The following is an 8,117-nucleotide window of genomic DNA, read 5'->3' as shown; positions in this document are numbered from 1 at the left end:
TCCCTCTTCTCCCTGGAGGTCCTACAGCTTCTCAAGGACAAACGGTCATCCAACTGGCCTAGAGCTGTGGACCACCTGGATCTTGGGAGCCTGTGAATTCACAGGTTAGCACCACAGGCAGCAGAAGTGGCTGGTTTGCTGGGAAAAACCACAGAGCTCTGGAACAAGCTTCATTGTCTGAGTCCACAACTAAGTATCACTTTCTATATATGAAACATACGCCAAAGTTTCGTTTAAAAAACAATGCTGAATACAGAATAACTGAACTCAGGTTTGCTTCCTGCCAGAGCCAGGACAGTGCTGTGACCTGCTCTTCCACTAGAGAGCCCCGGGGCCCAGGAAAGGTGGCCCCTCCGTGGCAGAAGACCCAGCTCCCACAGAGCCCCACCAGCACTCTCATCTGTGACACCTGCACCAGAGGAAGGCAAGCCCACCTGCTGTGATGACCCCCAGCCACCCCCTGCAGGAAGAGGGTGCAAATCAAGGGCTTCCCTGGCTCTCTGGCAAGCACCTGGCATCTGCCGAGTGTCTGGGCAGTGCCAGGCACAGGGATATAGGCAGGGAGGACTGTGCTCAGTCCAGGCAGCAGAGGCACACTGAGATGGAAGTAGAACAGCAGAGCCCGCCAGCTGGAACGCAAGCCCACTGCACCGTCCACTCTAGTGACACATGCCGGGCACGGCAGTGCGCCTGCAATCCCAGCAGCTCAGGAGGCTGAGGCAGGGGATTGCAAGTTCAAAGCCAGCCTCAGTAACTTAGCGAGGCCCTAAGCAACTTGGCAAGACCCTGTCTCAAAATAAATATAAAATAAAAAGAGCTGGGAACATGGCTCAGTAGTTAAGCACTGCTGGGTTCAGTCTCCAGTGCCAAAGATGAATGAATAAATAGAGGAGAATAGAATAAAAACAAGGAGAAGCCAGGCTTGTGGCTGCATCTGTAGTCAGGGGCCCCAGGGTTGCGTGAGCTCGGGAACTCCAGACCAGCCTCGGCAACTTAGTGAAAAGAAAAGAAACTGGAAAAAGATGTTTTAATAATACATTTTATTTACCCCAATAAATCAAAAATGTTATTCAAACACATAATCAGTATAAGAGAGGTTTTACAGGGTCTTTTTCCAGTCTACACCCAGCACGTATGTTACACCAATGACGAGTGTCACCGGGGATCAGTCCCATCCCAGTGCTGCAGCCACCCGTGGCTTGCAGCTGTGACATTGACCATGGCTGTTCCACACCTAAAGACAGGGAAGCTGGACACACAGTGTATGCCTGGGATTCCAGCAGTCCAAGATGCCCAGGCAGTTTGAGGCCAGCCTCAGCAATGTAGTGAGGCCTTACCTAAAACTTCTTTCTAAAGGGCCAGAGGGCCCCTATGTTCAACCCCCAGTACTGAAAACCGAGGTGGGAACCTGCCCAAGGCCAAGCTGGGGTGGGGACCTCAGCAGAGGGAACCACCAAGGCAGAGGCAGAGGTGGGGACACCACAAAGTGCAGGTGGGAATAGGGCCTGGAGGTCCTGTGGCCACATGGAGCATCCTGGCTTTGTGGGATGCTTCAGGACAGCTGGAGGCCAAGTTGGGTTAGTGGGTGCCCTAGGAGCAGGAAGGACAGTTGGAGTGGGAAGTGGAGATGGCCATAGGCTAGAGGAATAGCTGGACTTGAGGCTCCTCTGAGCTCCACAGAGTGAAGGGAGCAGATTTCTGGTTGACTGGAGAAGGAGGGACCCAGCAAGAGTGGGAGAAAGAGGACGTGGGTCCCCAGAGTGTCTGCCTTCCTGCTGCCATGTTTTCTGCTCCTCAATGTCTTCATGGGTCACCTGTGGTGGGACACACCTGTCTATATGTAGTGTGTTTCTCTAGGGATCAAGAGGCTTCTAGAGTGGACAGCCTACTTCAGAGTCAGTCCTCAGGTTTCCCCTCAGGGGGACAGCACCAGAGAGGCACTGTCCAGAGAGCAGCAGGCCAGGAGGGTGACCTGGCTGTAGGAAAGGGCAGCCAGGGACCTCCAGGTGGGCTGAAGCAGGGAGCCTGGCCTGCCCTCAATCAGGTAACTAAGGGGGCCAAAGAAGACTGGGCCTTGTTCCAGAACTGCCCCAGAAGGCAGCCACACCCACTTCCCAGACGGCATGCTTCCTTTGGGGAGGCAACCCACAGGCCCTTGAACTCAGAGGAAGAGGGACCAGGTGGGCTAGTCCACTGAGTTTTGCAAAAGTCAGCCTCACTCCTCTCAGAGCTTTGAACTTGCCTTTTGTTCCTGGGACTCGAGGCCTTTCTGAACCCAGTCTAAAAATTGCTGCAATCCTTGCTGGTATTAGTCATCCCCTTGTGACTGAGGCTTGGGTACATAGATCTTTAAATCCTACAATTATTTCTCAACCTGGGATTTTAAGAATAAAAGTTGAAAATACAACCAACCAGTAGTGACCAGCTCTGAGTCTGTTTTAACAGCACCTTCTTCTGAAGACTGGCAGATAATTCACACTCTCCATAATAATGAAGCCAGAATTAAAGATAGGCCTTCAGTGCAGATAGGCAAGAGTCAGATTCAGAGAACCGAGGCCAGTTTGGGTCCTGGAATTGGAGACTGCCCCTGAGGAACTGAAATGCTCCTGTCTTCACAGCCCTCCCTCCACCCTTATCCAGGTAAACTGCCCTGCTCCAACCTGTTGCTAAGGTAACCTGTCCAGGCCCTGTCCCTCCCTACAGGGAGATGTTAACCCCCTTCCTGCCCTGACCACTCCACCTTGGCCCCTCCAGCCATCTGCTCCTCACCTTTTGGCCATCCCACTGAGCGTCCCCTGGGCCTGGTCACCTGCGCAGGAAGGAGGGAGAGGGGCTGGGGGGAGAGGAGAACAAAGGAAGTCCAGGACCTAGAACAAAAGGCAGACCACTGTCACTTTGGGGTTCCAGGACACCAGCTGTGGCCCCCTTCTCGCTCCCGGGAGAATATGTGACCCCTTTTTAAATAAACCCTGCTTTATCTGCCTGCCTCGGTGCTTCTCCAATGGAGTACTCCAACCTGTGGGGAGCAGGACTCGCCACCAGTAACTCTGAAAAGGCAGCCCCCTGACACTCCTCTGTTGACCCCAGAGACTCACTTCTGTTACTGAGAGTTGCCCCACCTCCACAAGTGGTTGCTCAATGCTATCTATTGTTTACACACTGAGCAGGTAACCTGATCTTAAGACTCCTGTGGGAAACGGCTGATGAGCATGCTACAGAGTGGAGCCCAGGCAGACAGGACTCTGGGTTTCCTGCGACCACTTTCTCAACATGCTGAACCAGCCTCAGAATGTCTGCCTCCCCTCAGCCCCAAACCCACCCTCACCCTGTTCAAAGCACCCGTCTCACCCTCTGCTCCCACCAGGGTGTCACCCTGACTCAGTGACCTGTTTGTGGGGGCCCTCTGGCCAGGAGGCTCCTCCCTGCTTCTTCACCAGTTCTAATCCCCAGAATCTCCTCTAGGCCTGCCCCACGGACAATCCTACAGAAGACAGACTGAGTGTCTGTGTCCCCAAATTCATATTGAAATCACGTCAAAGTGATGGTGCTAGGAAGCCGGGTATTTAGGAGATGTCTTTTTTTTTTTTTTTTTTTTAATATTCTTTTAGTTGTAGATGGACACAATACCTTTACTTTGTTTAGTTTGTTTTATGTGGTGCTGGGTATTAGGTGCAGGACAGGCTGAATGAATGTTAGCTACAGGATAACCACACACCCAAACCTCCCCCTCTGTCTGGTCCTTTATCACCTGTTTGTGACAAGGCTGAACACTTCATCCCCCTGCTCAAGGCTGAGACTCAACCCACCCCACCACCACCCCCCACCCCCGCTCAAGGCCGAACACTTAACCCCCCTTTGTGCCAACAAGGCAGCTTGCAGACCCAGAGACCCCATTAGATTTGGCTATAAAAACTCCCTCCTGCCGGGCCCCTCTCTCTTGCTCTCTGTTGCTCTCTCTCTCTCTCTCTCTCTCTCTCTCTCTCTCTCTCTCTCTCTCTCTCCTGCTCTTGCTCTCTGTCTCCCTCCAGAACTCCATCCACCCCGGCCTTCAATTGGTGAGTTTCCCCTTCCTGGAAACTCAATGGTGGTGATTGTTTTGCCATTGATTGTCCGGCAAACCTCTTCACCCACCTGCGGGGAGGAAAGCACCCCACCACAGCCTTTAAGGCCATGGTGGCCCTCAGGGACTCCTTCCTTGGGCAGATTGGACTCTTGGGTTCAAAATTATTCCCCTTCCCCTTCTCAGCATAGGCTTTGTAGGCCTCCCTCAAAGGACTGGTAACTGTTAGGTTGGTGGTGGTGACTTGGTGGCGACTTAGTGGTGACTTAGAACAAAGCAGACCAGGAAAAGAACATCAATCAGGCGCCGGCGGAAACGCCTGTCAATCAGCGAGATCTCCTGACTAACGCCTGTCAATCAGCAGGATCCCCTGGCCAATCCTGGAGTTCAGCCAACTCCCCTGACCAACTCCAAGGGGGCAAGGGACCCTAGGAAGACCTTTTCCTGTCCCAGGCCCTTCCCTTCCTGCTGTGAGCCCCATAAAAGTCCAGTCCAGTCGAGCTTCCACGCGGTTTCTCCTCAGACCCTTCCCCTGTCCCCTCTGTGGGTCTGATCCAGTTCCGCCCGGGAGTGATATCTCAATAAAGCGCAAACCAGCTGAGGAGAGCCTCAGACCCCTATCAAGGGGATCTGGTGAAAATGGCCTTTAAAGTTGCTTTGTCATCACTGAAAACAGGTTACTAAGAATTTAAAGTCCCTCACAGGCTTTTTGGGATATTCACTCCCGTCTTCCCCTCTGCTCTACCTGTTCTACTGCTCAAGTTTTCGTTGCTAGGAAAAGCCCAAACCCCTTTCCCATTATTCTTTCACATCTCCTTCCTCATTCTCAGATCCACGGAGCTGCTCTCAGCCGCCTTCCCGTCTTCCCCTCCCTACCAGGCCCACAGAAAAGTCTCCACTGACCTTCTCCAGAATCTTCACCATGGCTGATTTTAGGACTTTCAGCAAAAGAATCTCTACAAAAGACTTCAGTGTAGATAAACTTCCTCTTTTCATGTTGCCCTGTTTTACCTGGTCACTGGCTGGAAAAATCAGCACTCCAAAAGCTAGACACCCCCTTACTAGTTTTTCACAAACTATGGAAATAAGGCCTCTGGCCTTGAGCTGGGCTTCACAGGGATGTCTACATTTCTAAGATAAGGGAGCTACCAACTGGGCTCCATGGTAACAGCTGGCAGGGGAGGAAAGAAAGGGGAGAAGAAGCTCTCCCCTTCCCAGGTGCCCTTGAAGGGTTAACTTGCCCAGAACAGGAAAAAAAAAATTATATCAAGCTGCTGTTCTCCAAAAGGTTGCATGGTAATTTTAGGCTTATAAAAATAGCATATTGGAGAATTATTAATATCATTTAACTTTCTATAACTGGACCTATCATCAATAAGATTAATATAAAGTTCTATACACTGGGTACAATTTAAATGTAATATATTGTGTTAGCTAGTATTCATGTGACTTCAAGCAACAATATATATAAACTTTATAAAATGATATTTAAGAAACAAAGATCAACTTCAATATTAAAACACTTTACCTAAGATTTATAAAGAGCTCTGCCTTTCCAGAGATAAGGCTCTGCCTCCCATCTTACTACATGTCAGAATGACTTTGCTGGCTGTTTAAGTTCAAGACTTAAAGTTAAATTAAAATGGCCAAGAAAACCAATATTTGGCTCTGGCCCTCTGAGTCTGTCTGAAATCCAGGGAACAGGGAAATTTCTCTAAAGAGCTTTGCAACCTGGGCCACATAACCTCCTGATCATGGAGATTAATGAGAATGAAAAGCCAATCTGTGCACTTGCTGTGAATAGGAGGGTCATTGGAGACAGGAGACATCCCTGATGCTTCCAAGGGAAGCCACATGGTCAAGCAAGACCTGTACCCATCCTAGCGCAAATGACACTAGCAGAACTAAGAAGCTGCTCTCAAGTTCCCCCACGAGCGACCGCTATGGGAACGTGGCTGACTCTTAACAATAGATAAAAACAAAGTCAATTTTGACCAGCTTGATCTTAAACACCCACCAGAAACAGTTAAGCCAAAACACAGTCATTCCTGGGAGTAATGAAGGACAAGAACAGCTAGGAAAGAGGAGACAGCAACTAGGCCAACAGGCTCCATGGGGAATGTTCAGTCAAGTATGGCCTTGGCTCCTCCCCCTCGCAGGACCCCTATTGGTCCTCTTTATGTTTCTCCTAATAGAACCATGACCCATTAAAGTCCCTGCAAGATCAGATACACAAATTCACCAACCAGTCAGTCAATCACTACCTTCTTCAAGACTACCAGCCCTGGTGCCCAAGATGGAGACCTACGACTCCTGACCAACTCCTCTGGCTCCAGAGACTCTGCCCCCACCTAAAACCCTCCCTAATCCCTTTTTCAGATTTCACAACCCTCTTTCACTTCCTAGGAATGAGAACTACTCCCCTGCAGGTCCACTCTGCTTGTTCTGTCTGCTCTACAGCATCCCACAAGGAAGCATCAAACCTAAGCTCCCCACACCTCAGATGAGGAGCCGCCGCCCAGGCGAAGACTGGGAGGTCAACTCCACTCGTGTGCCTAGGCACAGAAAGCTTCGCTCCCGACTTACTTTGGTTGATGCGTTTTCAGGTTGGCGAGAAGTCTCCCTACCTCCAGGGAGACTGCTGACACCGTAGCCTCCATCCTCATCCAGCAGATCATTCCCAGGTTCGGGCTTCTCACTTCCATCCAGGCAGACAACAGTCTGGCCTTCACTTCTCAGGTTGTTCAACTAGTCTCCAAAGGCCTCCACGTCACTTGGAGGCTCCACATCCCCCATCAACCCCAATCCTCAGGTAAGGCTGAGAGGCCTCATGTCATTCTCCAGGACCATCTCACTAAACTTGCTATTGAGCTCAGGCTCTTCTGGCCCAGTCTCCTACAGTTGGCCCTCATCTGAATTCAGGCAGCCCCTAGAGCTCCTTCAGGCCTTAGCCCCTTTGAGCAACTCTGTGGGTGCCCTTTCTTAATCAACCAAAGCTACCTAATGGGGCATTGTTTCTGTAACTAGGGTAACGGGGCTCTGTTTCTGTAACTGGGGTGACTGGCTAACTGTGATTGGTTAGGCTTCCCTCCACTTGACTGCACTGTCCCGCTTCTGTAACCTGGCTTGCTTGCATTGGCTGGACCCCTGAACATCCCTTTTGTGGTTTTCAGGCTTATAAGGAGTGCCCTTGCAATTGTTGGGGGCTGATCAGGGGAACAGCTTTATGTTCTGGTCAACCGTCACCGGTGTGCTTCAATAAAGGCTTGATTCAATATATGTGAGTGGTCTGGAAGTCAGTTTATGGAACCCTGGGATGAAGCTTTAACTATAACACTGCCTAATCTCACACTTCTATGCAAACTCCTAAGGGAACATGCAGACCGGTGCCTTCCTGCACCATTCATTGCCTCACTCCCAGCATAACCACAGACTGAATTGGACCCTCTTCAACTAGATGACACAGTCTTACTTCAGGAACTGCATTCTCAATCGTTGGAACCTCCCTGGACTGGAACCCCTACAGTCATACTTACTACCCCAATGGTGCCCAAGCTTTTAGACACTCTCCCTGGTACCATGTCTCCAATCTTAAAAAGGCACCTGTTCCAAATGTCCAGTCCTGGACTTCCTCCACACCCACCAAACTCAAGATTTTTTGCCAACTCTCTTCTTCTTTTACTAATCATTAATTGTCGGGAGCCATTCTCACACGTGACTGGGTGACTCCCGGTCAGGGTCTGAGGCGCTCTGGCTGTGTTGGAGCTTTCCCGGCCCTCTCCTGTTGAGAGAACCTGTCCGTGTGGGGGTGTAACTGACCACTGACCCCGGAGGCCCAATCACTGACCCTGACCTTGGAGTGCGGCTCCCCTTCAACCTTCATTGGATGGAATTCTCCCCTGAATTTCTTGCTCCCCAATAAAAGGCTACTCCCTGGCGTGCTCTCTCTCTCTCTCCTGCTAGCCCTGAGTAATCCTTGCTGCCCTGCCGGGCGGTTAGAGGTGAGAACCAGAGAGGGGAGCCGTCTCGGACCTGGTCATAGAAAAAGGTAACTGAG

Source organism: Callospermophilus lateralis, chromosome 10 (genome assembly GCF_048772815.1).
Source record: "Callospermophilus lateralis isolate mCalLat2 chromosome 10, mCalLat2.hap1, whole genome shotgun sequence".
Taxonomy (NCBI): domain Eukaryota; kingdom Metazoa; phylum Chordata; class Mammalia; order Rodentia; family Sciuridae; genus Callospermophilus; species Callospermophilus lateralis.
The sequence above is the reverse complement of the archived record's forward strand: the minus strand, read 5'-3'. Positions refer to the sequence as shown.